Below are 15269 nucleotides of genomic sequence, written 5' to 3' on the forward strand. Positions count from 1 at the left end.
ATAAAATAGGTGATGGCATTTCACTGTTTCATTTCTCAGGGTAATGCCCTGATCAATCAGAGTCATCCTGTGGATTTAAAATTTAAACAAAGCCTGACAGTTAACTGTCAATCATTAACTGGTGAACTTTTCATGGCAATGCCATGATCAGAGTCCACTTGTCAACCAATTAGCTCATTGCTCTCATACAGTTTATGTGTTAGTCTTTTCCCCTGAGTTGTCCTGAGGAGTGCAACATGAAAAGCTTCAATAAAATGTGCCTTTTTTCAGCAACCTCAAGTTCTATTCTACCAATTGTCTAACTTCATATATCGTTATTATCAGGATAAAGAATATGAACAAAAGCCATGTACTACAGATGCAGGAAGTGCTGGTGAAGCTCGGCATCTGTGAGAAAGAAACAAAGTTAACATTTCAACTCCAATATGACTCTTCAAAACAATGTCAAACTGAGAATCATTACATTAAGCTAAGCAGTTCGGATAGAAATAGTGAGCAAAGGTTGTGATGGAGAGTTTTATATCACCAGTTTCATAATTTGGAATTTCTGTTACCTAATTATATTTCAAGAGTTTGATCAAATTTTTCCTGATTTTTTTGTCTCCAGTTTCCCTTTAGAAGTTTATTCTGTAAAGAAGCTAATTAATGTAGGATAGGCAGGTGAATTATATTACACGAGTGTCAAATACCAGGAGATAGCTGATTGTTTCATTATGTTGTCACTTATAGACAGAATAGAAATATGTAATCCCGATCAAAGTCATTGTGTTGTACAGTGGCAACAAAAATTAAAGAGTCTGTTAATCATAGAATCCGTACAGAGTAGAAGCAGGCCATTCCGCCCATTGAGTCCGCACTGACTCTCTGAAGAGCATCCTACCTCAACTCATCCCTGTAACCCTGCATTTGGCATGGCTAACCCACTTAGCCTGTGCATCCCTGGACACTGTGGGCAATTTCACATGGCCAATCCACCTAACCTGCATATCTTTGGACTATGGGAGGAAACGCATACAGATAAGGGGAGAACGTGCAAACTCCACATAGACAGTCACCTGAGGGTGAAATGGAACCCCAAGTCCCTGGTGCTGTCCCTTAATGCTAATCACTGAGCCACTGTACCTAAGATCCTAAGATTATGTACAAATCAATAGATTCCATTCTGGTGGCTAAAAATAAGAAAACACTCTTGGTTTTTGTAGATCTTTGACAAAACATACATTTTATTTCCCTGTCTCTACAATGTATTTTGAACCTATATGCTTACATTTTTCCTTTGGCACAAACAATAGAAGCATATGACCACAAGATATTTATTGCGATTGTTTAAAATTGTAGTTGACTAAATTGCATTTCACCCATATTCCTTGTTCCTCCATATAATAATCCACCTAGAATTTAAGGACACCATGAGGACAAGCATGTCTCCCCTGTCTCTGTTGTTAGTAATTAATTAGCCCTGTTTACCTATAGCTGTTTGCACAATTCCACAGCTTGACAGCCAGAAGAGAGCTCTAGTCCATTGAGCTCCAGTTAAATGAATGAATCTGATATGCAGTATTCTCTGGGCTGACAACAATAGTTGCCATACTAACTGATGAATGTTTTTGTTTGTTGTGCCACTATACAAAGTCATTGTAGAGAAAATACTATAAATAGACAGACCTAGGTGATTCCAAAAGCAACAGATCAGATCAAAGCTCTGCTGCAATGTAATACCCAGTCACGATTAAGCAGAGAAACAAAGAAAATAGGAGCCAATAGAAGACTGAATTGGCCATTAAACCCTTTGAGCCTAATTCAATATGATCATGGCTGATCATCCAAATTAGTATCCTGTTCCTACTTTCTCCCCATACTCTTTGATCCTTTTAGTCCTAAGAACTATACCTATGTCTTTCTTGAAAGTCTTCAATGTATTGGACTCAACAGTTTTCTGAGGCAGGGTATTCCACAGGTTCACTGCTCTCCAAATGAAGAAACCTTTCCACATCACTGTCCCAAAAGGGCTACCCCTTACCCTTAGCCTGTGACCCCTCATTCTGGACTCCTCAGTCATCGAGAACATCTTTCCTGCTTTTACCCTGTCGAATCCTGTTAGAATGTTACAAGATTTTTATGAGCTCTCCCTTCATTCTTCTAAACTCCAGTGAATATAGTCCTAATCCAGCCTCTCCCATACGTCAGTCCTTCTATCCCAGGAATCAGTTTAGTCAACTTCCCTTCCTTTATTTCTTGATTGTGATAAACAATTGACTAGAAAAGGAAGCTCAACAAATAATCTGCATGCAATGCTGGTGGGCACAAAGATAAGAATCTGCAACCATTACAGTCAGAAGTGTCAAGTGGATGACCTTTTTTGCTGTGCTTCAGAGGGCCCCTGCATAAGGGCATAACAACAGAAGCCCATTGAGTCTGCCCCACCATTCGATGACTGATCTGATCATTCTCAAACATTCTTGTCTGCCTTTGCTTTGATTCCCTTGCTGATTATAAATTTGTCTACCTCAACTTTAAATATACCCAACGACCCAGCCTCAACTATCCTCTGCAATGAAAAATTCCATCGATACACTATCCTCTGAGAGAAGTCATCATTTGGAGATGTCAGTGTTGGACTGGGTTGTACAAAGTTAAAAATCACACAACACCAGGTTATAGTCCAACAGGCTTAATTGGAAGTACTAGTTTTTGGGACGCTGCTCCTTCATCAGGTGGTTGAAAGCTGCTGTTGTGCGATTTTTAACTCTGAGAGAAGAAATTCCTCCTCATCTCTGTCTTAAATGGGCAAGCTCTTATTCTGAGAGTATGCCCTTGAGTGCTAGACTGACATACTATGGGAAAAGGCCTCTTGTCATCTACCCTGACAAGCCCTATGAACCTTATACATATTTACAAGATAGCCTCTCATTTTTCTAAATTCTAGTGAATACAGATCCAACTTCCACAGTCTTTCCTCAGAAGACATTCCCTTCATACCTGTGATCAACCTCGTGTCCATTCTCTGGGCTGCGTCCAATGCCAGGATATCTTTCCCTAGCTACAGAACTAACATTGTTTACCATATTGTAGGTGTGGTATAATTGGTGCCGTGTATAGTTTTAATAAGACTTCTCTATTTTCACACTTCATCCCTTTTGAAAAAAAGGCCAACATTCCATTTGCCTTCCCTATTACCTCTTGAATTTCTATGTTAGCTTTTTGTGATTCATGCCTGATGATCCTAAATCCCTCTGAACTGTTGCTTTCTGCAGTCCTTCTCCATTTAAATAATATTCAGCCACTCTATTCTTCCTGCCGAAATGCATAATTTCACATTTTCCCACATCATATTCTTTCTGCTGAGATTTTGTCCAATCGTTTAACCTGCTATATCCCTCTGCTGACTCCTAACCACTTGCCCTTCCATCTATTATGACTTGGCCATAGTATTTTCACGTCCCTCCAAGTTATTTTATATATATATATATTTGTGACCTGCACATGGATCCCAGTGGCACGCGATTGACATCCTGTTAACATCTTGAAATGCCCTTTTCCCAATTCTCTGTCTTCTATCAGTTATGCAATCCGCTATCCATTCTAACATAATGCCCCTAATTCCATGACTGTTATCTTATTAAGTGAAATATCTTGCTCTTAAGATATGCTTGCCTTTATTGGTCAGTGCATTGCATATCGGAGTTGGGAAATCATGTTACAGCTGGACAGGACATTAGTTCGGCTGCTTTTGGAATACTACATGCAATTCTGGTCTCCCTGCCATAGGAAGAATGTTGTGAAATTTAACTGGGTTCATAAAAGGTTCTTGAGGATGTTGCCTGGGTTGCAGGGTTTGAGCTATAGGGAGAGGCTGAATGGGCAGTGGCTATTTTCCTTGGAGGGTTGCATGCTGAGGGGTGACCTTAGATGTTTATAAAATCATGAGGGACATGGGTAGGGTAAACAGACAAGGTCTTTTTCCTGGGGTGGGAGAGTCCAGTACTACAGGGCATAGGTTTAAGGTGAGAGGGGAAACATTTAAAAGACACCTAAGGAGCAATTATTTCATGCAGAGGGTGGTGCGTGTGTGGAATGAGCTGCCAGAGAAAGTGGTGGAGGCTGGTAGAATTGCAACATTTAAAAGATATCAGGATGGGTCTAGGAATATGAAGGATTTAGTGGGATATGGGCCAAATGTTGGCAAATGGGACCACATATATCTGGTCAGCATGGACGAGTTGACCGAACAGTCTGTTTCCATGCTATATATTTCTATGACTCTAAGTAGGTTTATATCTGGTGCCTTATTGAACACCTTTAGGAAATCCAAATGCATTTTGTCTCATTGTTCCCAATTAACTATTCCATTTGTTGCCTCCAAAAAGCATTGTCATAATTTTTTAGACAAGATTTCCCCTTCATTAAGTAATGTTAACTCCATTTGATTATATTATGGAATTCAAAATGATTTTCTATTCTCATGCATCCACTATCACTGCAGCTGCTTCCTTTAACATCCGAGGGTGTAACCATGGGCCTTATTTGCCTTAGCCCCATTAGTTTCCATAGTACATTCCTCTCATGATAGATATTGTACTTATTTCTGCTCCTCCCCTTTGCCCATTATTTATTTAGTAGTTTTGGTATGTTATTAGTATACTCTATTACAAAGACTGATGCAAAATATTTATCCAACTCCTCTGTCATTTCCTGGTTCTCTATTAATATTTCCCCAGCCTCATTCTCTAAGGTGCCTGCGTACACTTTGGCCTCTCAGTTTCCTTTAATATTTTTAAGGAAGCTTTTACTGTTTGCTTTTATATTACATGAAAGTTTAACCTCAAGCATGTGTTCTCCCTCTTTATTACAATTTTCATTATCTTTTGATGATTATTAAAACTTTCTCAATACTCTGGCTTACCGCTAAAATTTGCCATATTGTACGACTTTTCTTCCAATTAGATACCCTGCTTCCTTGGTTAACCTGGTCAGTTTATCCCCTTCTTAAAATCCTTTATACTGACTAGGTATTTTTTTCTTGTGAGTCATTAACTACTAAATGCCTGCCAATGTCCATTCATCATCTTTTCCGCTAAACCCCTTTCCCAGTCCACTTCAGCCAACTCTGCCTTCATTCCTTTCTAATTACCCTTATTCGAATTGTTTCAGACCAATTTTATAACCCTAAAAACTGTATGCTAAATACTACCATGTTATGTTCACTTCTTGGATTTTTTTGTTCTGAGCTTGTTTATTGAACCTGCCTCATTGTACATTTCTGGATCCAAAATTGCCTCATCAACAACATGTTGTTCTTGGAACCTGTCCCAAAAACACTTTGTGAATTCTTCCTCGTGGCTACCTCTGCTAATTTGTTTTCCCAAATCACATGAAGATTAATGTTACCCATGATTAATATACTGCCTTTTCTACATGCCCTCATCGTTGCATGATTTATTCTCTGTAATCTCTGTAACTACTGTAGTAGGATACATTGACCAAACTCCTCTTCCCCAGTTATTTCTTACCTTCTCTAATATACATTCTACACTTTCCAATCCAAGATTATTTCTTGCTACCCACCATATTCCATCTCATACTAATAAAGCTACCCCACCTTCTTGCCTTCCTTTCAAAAAGTCACATACCCCTGAATAACTAGTTCCCAGCTTTGACCTCTTTATAACCATGTCTCCGTAGTAACTATGAGGTCATTAACCTCTGTTTGTGCTGTTAATTCATCTGTTTTCATCTGACCACCTGACATTCTTCTGTCAACTCAATTCACTACTCAAGATATTATGAAAAGGTTCAAGGTGTTAAGTACAGGAAAGGTTGTCGACCCTAATTAAAAGCCCAGCAATGTGACTGAAGACTTGTTGTCCAGAATAAGCCATGCTTTGAGCTAAGCTGTTTCAGGGCAACTACAACACCAGTGTCTACCCAACAATGTGTCAAATTACCCAGGTATGTCCTGTTTACAAACAGAAGGACAATGCAATCCAGCCAATTATCACCATATCAAGCAACTTTCCGGCACTTGCTGAGCAATCCTAAATTTGCCAGTATCTCCATTAAAAACCAACTTGAGAAAGTCAATCGAGTTCATTATATGGCGCATTTACACAGGCTGGGAATGATATATGTTCAAGCACAGGAACCTGTACTCTTAAGCAAGGGGAATATAGAAACATGGAGTATTACAGCGTGGAGAGAAGCCCTTCGGCGCCTTATGTCCATGCTGGTCCTCAAGCACGTGTCTATGCTAATCCCATTTCCTAGCATTTAGCCCATCACCTTTTATGCTATCATGTGACTCTCTAAATACTCCTTAAATGTTGTAATGGTTCCTGCCTCTACCATGCTTTCAGGCAATGAATTCTAGCTATCCCAAATATTGTTTTAAATTCCCTTTAAATCTTCTGCCCCAAATTTTGTATCTACGCCCCTGGTCATTGACTTCTCCATGAAAAGGAAAAGTCCTTTTCTATCTATCTTAACCAAATCAGGGTGTACCTCAGCTCTCTGTTTCAAAAGGAAAGCAATCCTAGCCGATTTATTCTCTCTCCTTAGCTTAAACTATCCAGCTAGGGTGAGATCGTGGTGAAACTCCTCTGCCTTCTGTAATGTAATCACATCCTTCCTGTAGTTATGATCAAACCTTGCACCCTTGTTGAATTACCTGCAAGTTTAAGGAACCACCATTACTGTCTCCCTGCCAAGGCTTCCAATGTTTCGTCACCCCACCAATCAGAAATCTTCTTCTTTCGATATAATTGTATTAATTTGAAACCTAGAATTTGTGCCTTTGACCTGAGTACAAAACAAAACCCTTCTACAGCATGTATTTCTTTTCAGCAATATTTCAGTTCTGAGTCAACAGTTTATCGAACATTTTGTCTACCTAATACAGCAGAATTTTGGTCAATTTAATTAAAATAAAGCCATTAAGTTAAATTTAGCTTGCAAGATATTAAATCTACAGCATTTCCCAATGCTGCAAGAAGTTTATATATCTAGTATACCACATGAATTTGAGGCATTTATATCTTCCAGGGAGGATATTGAATGGCAAGTGTAGGAATGCAATCATGCAATGTTTGGGAATTGATTGTGATGTGGCCTCCCAACTATTCCAGCGTTAATTATTCATCACATCTGCCAGAGGCAATGTGGCAGCATTTGTCCCATGTTCATTTACATTTTTATATACTATTATGACCCTGTAGGGGACCATCAACATGGAACAAAGAAGTTAAAACATCGATCAATCAAATAATACTACTACATCAAAGATTTTGTATATTTAAGTAAAAACAAATTCTATAAAATGAGACTAAATAAAGAAAACGCAATTAACTTAATAGTATAGCTGTGAAAAATATATGTCATCAAGTCAGATTTACTTTCTGCCACCCACAACTCCCAGGAGTGCCCTTACCTTATGAAACCTTAAATGATAGAAGTTTGATGGAATACTCCCCACCTGTCTGGATGAGTGCAACCCCAACAACACTCAAGAAGCTTGACACCATTCAGGACAAAGCAGCCCACTTGACTGGCACTGCATCCACAAGCATCGACTCCCTCCACCCCCAATGCTCAGTAGCAGCAGTGTATACTATCCACAAGATGTGCTGCAGAAATTCACCAAAGATTCTTTCAAACCCATGGCCACTTCCATCTAGAAGGGCAAGGACAGTAAATAAATGGGAAGACCACTACCTTCAAGTTCCCCTCCAAGCCACTCACCATCCTGACTTGGAAATATTCCTTCACTGTTACTGGGTCAAAATTCTAGAATTCCCTCCCTAATGGTAAACCCCCAGCAGATGGACGATGGTAGTTCATGCTGGCAGCTCACCACCATATTCTCAAGGAAAACTAGCAACGGGCTGGTTATTCAGTGATGCCTGCATCCCACAAATGATTAAAGAGGAAAAAGAAACTTTTCCGTAGACTAATCCAAAGGTATGCTATAGCCCTCCATAAATTATTTTAACATTCCTTGGTGTCCCAGGTAGATGTAAGCTTCATGGTGAAACTTCCTTTTGTGTCGAGCTAAGTAATCCTTCAATTTTTATTTGCGGTTTTCACACTTGTGGACTCCAGTTTCTTGCTCTCATTAAAATATCCAGAGACTGCATTTTCCCAGTTGGCTCCAACAGCTTCCATACAGATCTTTCCAGGTTATCAATTCAGACGACTTACGTTTTATGAGGTAAAAACAATGACTGCAGATGCTGGAAACCAGATTCTGGATTAGTGGTGCTGGAAGAGCACAGCAGTTCAGGCAGCATCCAAGTAGAAGCTACTTGGATGCTGCCTGAACTGCTGTGCTCTTCCAGCACCACTAATCCAGATACTTACGTTTTACCACAAGTCTCTATGAGGCCCATTATAATCCTTCCACTAGCTTCAAGCTATAGCAAACCTTTTAGCTGCTTTTCCCTCGTGAACCCCAAGTTCAACAGTGCGTTTCTGTAAGCAAAGATGCATACTTCTGAATGGATCTTTGAAATTTCAAATCTAATGTTGATCATGCTTTTTGTGCACCTTCTTTGCACCTGTAACTTTGTATTCCTTGCTGTGTTCAATCACCCAATGATCTTTTTTTATGTTATGATCATCCTGTACTGCACACAAAACAATACTTTTCACTGTACCTAAGCACATGTGACAATAATAAATCAAATCAAGTCAAATCAAATAGGTAAGTTAAATGAAAAAATCTTCTAATCTAGATACATGAATCACTTCCTCCAGGGCAATGTAGCAAGATTTGGAATGAATCAACCAGAAATGCAAACAAATTATTTTACCTTCAACATAATTTTTTGATTCTGCTACACAAATTATTATTTTTTAACTGTTCATTCATATGCTGAATAGTTTACCATCGGCCTTGTCTGCTAGAATGTTTATAAATTCAGTAAGTAGGTGAAACAAACTTGAGAGTGCATGTGACCCTCTTGCCCAGATTTGCGGGGTTTGAGCTTTTTCAATGATTTAATGAACGACAACTTGACTATATCAAACATCCAGAGAAAGGTTGGCCATGGTTTAAATTTTCTTTTACTGCCAAATATGACTTTGTAAGGTAAACACATATTAGCCTTTAAGTGTTAATAACTCCAAGCTTGTTTGAATTACTTTTACTTTAACATTATTTATAAGTTTCCCAACCAGATGTCCCAGTTTTCTATACTTAAAAGTTTTATGCCTAAGATGAAATGTTACATTCTAATGAATATAAACCATGCAACAATTCATATGCTGATTAGTTTACCATAAGCTTTGTCTAACTAGAGTGTTTATAAGTTCAGTAAGTAGGTGAAACAAACTTGAGAATGCGGTGAGATTACTGTATATAGGTTACACAAAACAGGGATTTAATTGATAAAGCACAAGGCACATTAACAGTTAAATATTGAGGAAATTCCTGATCATAGTGGTGCAAGGTCTAGTTATGGGTTGATTGATGTCTTTAAACCAAATAGAGTATCTTGTGCAAACCCAGAATTTATAACAGTTTGCAGAGAGAGGTACAAACAGTTAGGAAGTAGTGGACCCACTCTGCTGCATATGTATTTGATGATGGATCAGTTAAAGGGTTTGAACAACATTGAGTTAACTGTTGTTGTTCCCCTAAGTGGTTCAGTGTTACTCTTAGTGAGAGAGTGCAGACTCCACTGGCGAACATGTACCCAGCTTAGTAAAACATTGACTGTGAAGTCCACTGTTGCACAGCACTCAATAACACTTCAATCAGTTGAACAGATGTACTTGCAGCTATTTTTTAAATATATCAACAGTAAGTTGTTGAAAGAAAATATGGTGTTCACTCCTATATTATATAGCTTTACAAAGGCAGCGAAACAGATCATTTAGCACATCCCTCTCTCCTTTTCTAATCCATTGCCATATCTCACTATTCCCTATACACTCGTGTGCTTACCTAGCTACACCTTAAATGCACCTTTACTGTTCGCTGCAGCCGCTATGGTCAGAAATTCCACATTCTTACCACTCTTAGTGTGAAGACATATCTTTCAAAATCTCTTTTGGATTAATTGGTGACCGTCTTACATTAATAGCCTCTAGTTATGCTCTTCCCCACAAAAGAAAACAATCTCTCTGGGTGTAGTCATGATTTGGAGATGCCGGTGTTGGACTGGGGTGTACAAAGTTAAAAATCACACAACACCAGGTTATAGTCCAACAGGTTTAATTGGAAGCACACTAGCTTTCGGAGCGACGCTCCTTCATCAGGTGATACGATCGAGCCCTCCACTATCACCTGATGAAGGAGTGTCGCTCCGAAAGCTAGTGTGCTTCCAATTAAACCTGTTGGACTATAACCTGGTGTTGTGTGATTTTTATCTCTGGGTGTAGTCTTATATAGTTCAAAGTTTGGGAGAAGATTTTTAGCTCGGGTGCTCGTTGTTGTGGTTCTGTTCGCCGAGCTGGGAATTTGTCTTGCAAACGTTTCGTCCCCTGTCTAGGTGACATCCTCAGTGCTTGGGAGCCTCCTGTGAGGCTCTTCTGTGCTGTTTCCTCCGGCATTTATAGTGGCCTGTCTCTGCCGCTTCCGGTTGTCAGTTCGAGCTGTCCGCTGTAGTGGCCGGTATATTGGGACCAGGTCGATGTGTTTGTTGATAGAGTCTGTGGATGAGTGGCATGGCACTCATCCACAGACTCTATCAACAAACACATCGACCTGGACCCAATATACCGGCCACTACAGCGGACAGCTCGAACTGACAACCGGAAGCGGCAGAGACAGGCCACTATAAATGCCGGAGGAAACAGCACAGAAGCGCTTCACAGGAGGCTCCCAAGCACTGAGGATGTCACCTAGACAGGGGACGAAACGTTTGCAAGACAAATTCCTAGCTCGGCGAACAGAACCACAACAACAGTCTTATATAGGTCCGAATGACATGGGTCCTGGAGAGATTGTGGCAGAATCAGTCAAGGACCCAGTGAGGTCTGTTAATATTGGAAGCAACATATCGCATTTTTTTAATGCATTTGCCGGGCAGTGAGGTACGTTTCTCATTAGACAGCAGCAATTTGCCAATCCTTCATTGCTCAGTCCTTGAAGTATAGGAAGTGGAACACAATGTTGAGGTTGTGTAGGGCATTGATGAAGCCATTTCTGGAATACTGTGTCCAGTTCTGGTTGCCCAGTGACAGGAAGGTTATTATTAAGATAGAGAGGGTTCAGAAGAGATTTACCAGAGTGTTGCCAGACATGGAGGTTTGAAGTATAATGAAAGGCTAGATAGATTAGGACTTCTTTCACTGGAGTGTTGGAGGTTAAGGGATGACATTACAGAGGGTTATAAAATCATGAGAGGTATAGATAGGGTTAATGGTAAGTGTTTCTTTTCCCTTGGATGGGTGATTTCAAGAGTGTGCGGCATATTTTCAAGGTGAGAGGAGAGAGATTTTTTAAAAATGAGAGGCATTTTTTTTACACAGAGGATGATTTGCATGTGGAATAGACTTCCTGAAGATTTGGTGGAGAGGTCAAGAACATTAGGGCATGAACACCTCCTTCCATGTCCTTTACCCACTGCCACACTCCAGGCCCTGCTTTGAGCACAGCCAACCCGTTTTCACTTACCCATTCTCCCCATTATCAATTCTTCTTCTTCCCTGGTTTATCATCAGCCACTCCTTTGACTGTCTTTGTCTCCCTCTGGGCTCCATTTCCACCTATCCGCGCACTTCTATACACCCTGTCATCAACGTAAGCACTGTCTTTTCCGAGATTCTATCAGTTCTGAAGAAGGGTCACGAAACTCAAAACATTAATCTGCTTTCTCTCCACAGATGCTGTCAGACCTGCTGAGTTTCTCCAGCACTTTCTATTTTTGCCTCAGATTTCCAGCATCCTCAGTTCTTTGTTTCCTTTGAAGAATGACAGTGTTAGTTTGCTGGGTGGAGCACGGGATCTATATCTGCTGGATATTTGGACATTGAAAGGCAAATACACGAAGCAGACACTCCAGTGACATTTCATTTGCAATCATTTCTTCATCCATTTGCACTTCATGCAGAATGAAAGGTCCTTCAGCCTCAAATGCTATTCAAAGGCAAATTGCACTGGACCATTGGTGCTTACACATCTCACGTTGTCAGCTCAGTGATGCACAATGTAAGGGTAATAACATAAAAGAAGGCTGGCCAAAGGTGTCCCTCATATTTGAAACTTGCAAGGGTGCTGTAAAACAGGGGAACATAGATGCAGCATATGTCATGTAAGTATGATGATGAACTGCACTGAATCCAATGATAAGTTGAATGGTTGGTTTGGGTCTGGGAGGGGCACAGACTGTAACATGCACTCCTTTTTAGATCTTGCGTATTGATTGCTCAGTAAATGTACCCACTTTGTGGATGGTGAACATATGGGAGCAGGCTGTGGTGAAACAGATGGAAATGCAGTTCTGCTGTTTGGAGCAGTCTGAGGGGGCCCTCAGGTGTACTGCAGACAGACCATGCTGCATCTTCCTGGCAAGCTGGGCTCTGCACAATCGGAGCAGGCAACAAGGTGATGTGCTGGATGCTGAGCAATTGGGAGAACAGGAACTGTTTTGTGAGATGAAGGTGAGGGCTTTGAGGAGGAGGAAGTTTATTTGTCTGTTCAGCATATATTTTCAAGAGACTAGAGATCCAGTCTGTCAATCTCTTTCTGATATGTACATGCTCCATACTTCTGGTTTCATTCTTGTCAATCTTTTTTGTACCCTCTCTGGTGCCTCTGTATTCTTGTTAAAATATGGAAACTAGAATCGCACATGGTAATCTAAGTGCTTAACCTCCCTTCTTTTCAATTCTATTCCTCTTGAAATAAAGTCTAATGCTTGGCTTGTTTATTTCGGGCCTTGCTAACTTGTGCCACAACTGATGGTGATTAGTGTCACTTTACTCCAAGATCCTCTTGTCCCTGTAGCCCACCTTGACTCACCCCTTCTGAGTAATAAGTTACCTCCCAATTCTCCTTCACATTACGCACTACTGCAAATTTATCTATGTCAAACTTAACATGATGATTATTTGTCCAATCTGCAAGCTTAAACCATAAGACCTGAAGACGTAAGAGTAGAAATTAGGCCATTCAGCCCATTGAGTCTGGTCCACCATTCAATCGTGTCTGATAAGTTTCTCAACCCATTCTCCCACTGTCTCCCTGTAACCCTTGATTCTCTTGATAATCAAGAACCTATCTATCTCAGTCTTAAATATACTCAATGACCTGGCCTCCACAGCCTTCTCTGGCAATGAATTCCATAGATTCACCACTCCCTGGCTGAGGAAGGTTCTCCTCATCTCCGTTCTAAAACGTCTTCCCTTTACTCTGAGGCTGTGCCTTTGGATCCTGGTCTTTCTTACTAATGGAAACATCTTCCCAACATCCATTCTGTCCAGGCCATTCAGTATTCTGTAAATTTCAATTAGATCCCCCCACATCCTTCTAAATTCCATTGAGTATAGACCCAGAGATCTCAAACGTTCCTCATATGTTAAGGCTCTTTTCATTCCTGGGACCATTCTCATGAACCTCCTCTGAATCCGCTCCAAGGCCAGTGCATACTTCCTGAGATATGGGGCCCAAACCTGCGCACAATACTCCAAATGTGGTCTGACCAGAGCCTTATAGAGCTTCAGAAGTACATCCCTGCTTTTATAATCAAGTCCTCTCAAAATAAATGCCATAATTGCATTTGCCTTCCTAACTACTGAGTCAGCCTGCAAGTTTATCTTGAACTCTCAAATCTCTTTGCACTTTATTAACGTCCTCCTGTAATTTGATGGAATCCTCCTTGGTCTTGGCTTTTGACCCACACCAAATTTGGTGTCTTCCATAAATTTAGCAATTTTTTTTGATTCCAAAGTCCTTCCATATATTATATTTCCTACATGAGATCAAATAAATCTCAACTTCCACTCTCTGGATCCAGCCTTCACTTGACTAGTTTTGTGCCTCTTGTACCACTGGAGAGGCACAAAATGAACATTGGCTTCAGAAATTCTATAGACTTTAATCACTCACTGCACAGATATGCCATTAGCACTTTTATTTTATCCCAATAAAATTAACAAAATGTAGCACTATTAATATGCTGCCTTCTAAAAATGGAATATATCCCTGAATGTTTAACAAATCCCTTAACTTAATATTATGAGCATTAATTTTGATATTAACTGCATTGTTAATATAATCAGTGCCCTCAGGTCATTTATGAGCTCAACCACCTCATTACTAATTGTCATGATGACAGCTAATAAGCAGATCAGCACTGGTTAGCTCAACAATTAAAACATCAAAAATTGGTGAATCTGCACTGTACCTTACATTAATAATGAATTGGTTTTCAATTGTCACAGTAATCCTGAAACTTTTTTTTTCACCACTTATCCTTTCATTAGAATGATCAAAATACTTAAAATAGACCCACCACAGTAAAGCTAGAGCATAGATTAACATGGCAGAGCATTTCAACTTTACGCTTGCATAATTGTTAAGTAGAAATTAGCTTTATCTTACAAGCGATTAGATTTGTTATTTAGATTTGTAGATTCATACAGCCCAGAAAAGGCCTTTGTTCCATTTAATCTGCACCAACATAACAACACTACAAATGCAATCATCCAAGTTTCCTGCATTTGTCCCATATCCTTGAATGTCATGATGTTTGAAGTGCTCATCCAAATATCTTTTAAAGGTTGTAAGGTTTCCAGCCTCCATTACCTTCCCAAGCAGTGCATTCCAGATTCGCAGCACCCACTGAGTGAAAACATTCTTTCCCAAATCCCTGTCCCTGACCCTACTATTATGTCTCACATAATTGACCCCTCAACCAAGGGAACATCTGCTCCCTATTCACGCTGTCTATATCCCTCATAATCTTATACACTTCAATCATCTCCCCCTCAATCCAAGCCTATCTAGTCTCTCCTTATAGCTCAATATCTCCATCCCAGACAACATCCTGGTAAACTTCCTCTGTACCCCATCCAGGGCTATCACATCATTTCGGTAGTGAGGCACCCAAAACTGCACACAGTGCTCCAGCTGTGCCCTAGCCAATGCTCTGCACAACTCCAACATTACCTCCTTGCTCTTATACTTTGTGCCACAGAAGTGGCATGGTGACTCAGTGATTAGCACTGCTGCCTCACAGTGCCAGGGACATGGGTTCAATTCCAGCCTCTGGTGACTGTCAGTGTGGAGTTTGCACATTCTCCTCATGTCTGCGTGGATTTTCTCAGGG

The 15269-nt window shown here is 40.2% G+C and overlaps 1 protein-coding gene across 3 annotated transcripts in view; it reads left to right on the forward strand.

Moving 5' to 3' along the window:
- adarb2 (adenosine deaminase RNA specific B2 (inactive)) overlaps positions 1-15269 on the forward strand; it is a 776642-nt gene that overhangs the window by 608398 nt on the left and 152975 nt on the right. The window lies entirely within an intron of this gene.

This window comes from Chiloscyllium punctatum, chromosome 8, assembly GCF_047496795.1.
Source record: "Chiloscyllium punctatum isolate Juve2018m chromosome 8, sChiPun1.3, whole genome shotgun sequence".
Lineage (NCBI taxonomy): Eukaryota > Metazoa > Chordata > Chondrichthyes > Orectolobiformes > Hemiscylliidae > Chiloscyllium > Chiloscyllium punctatum.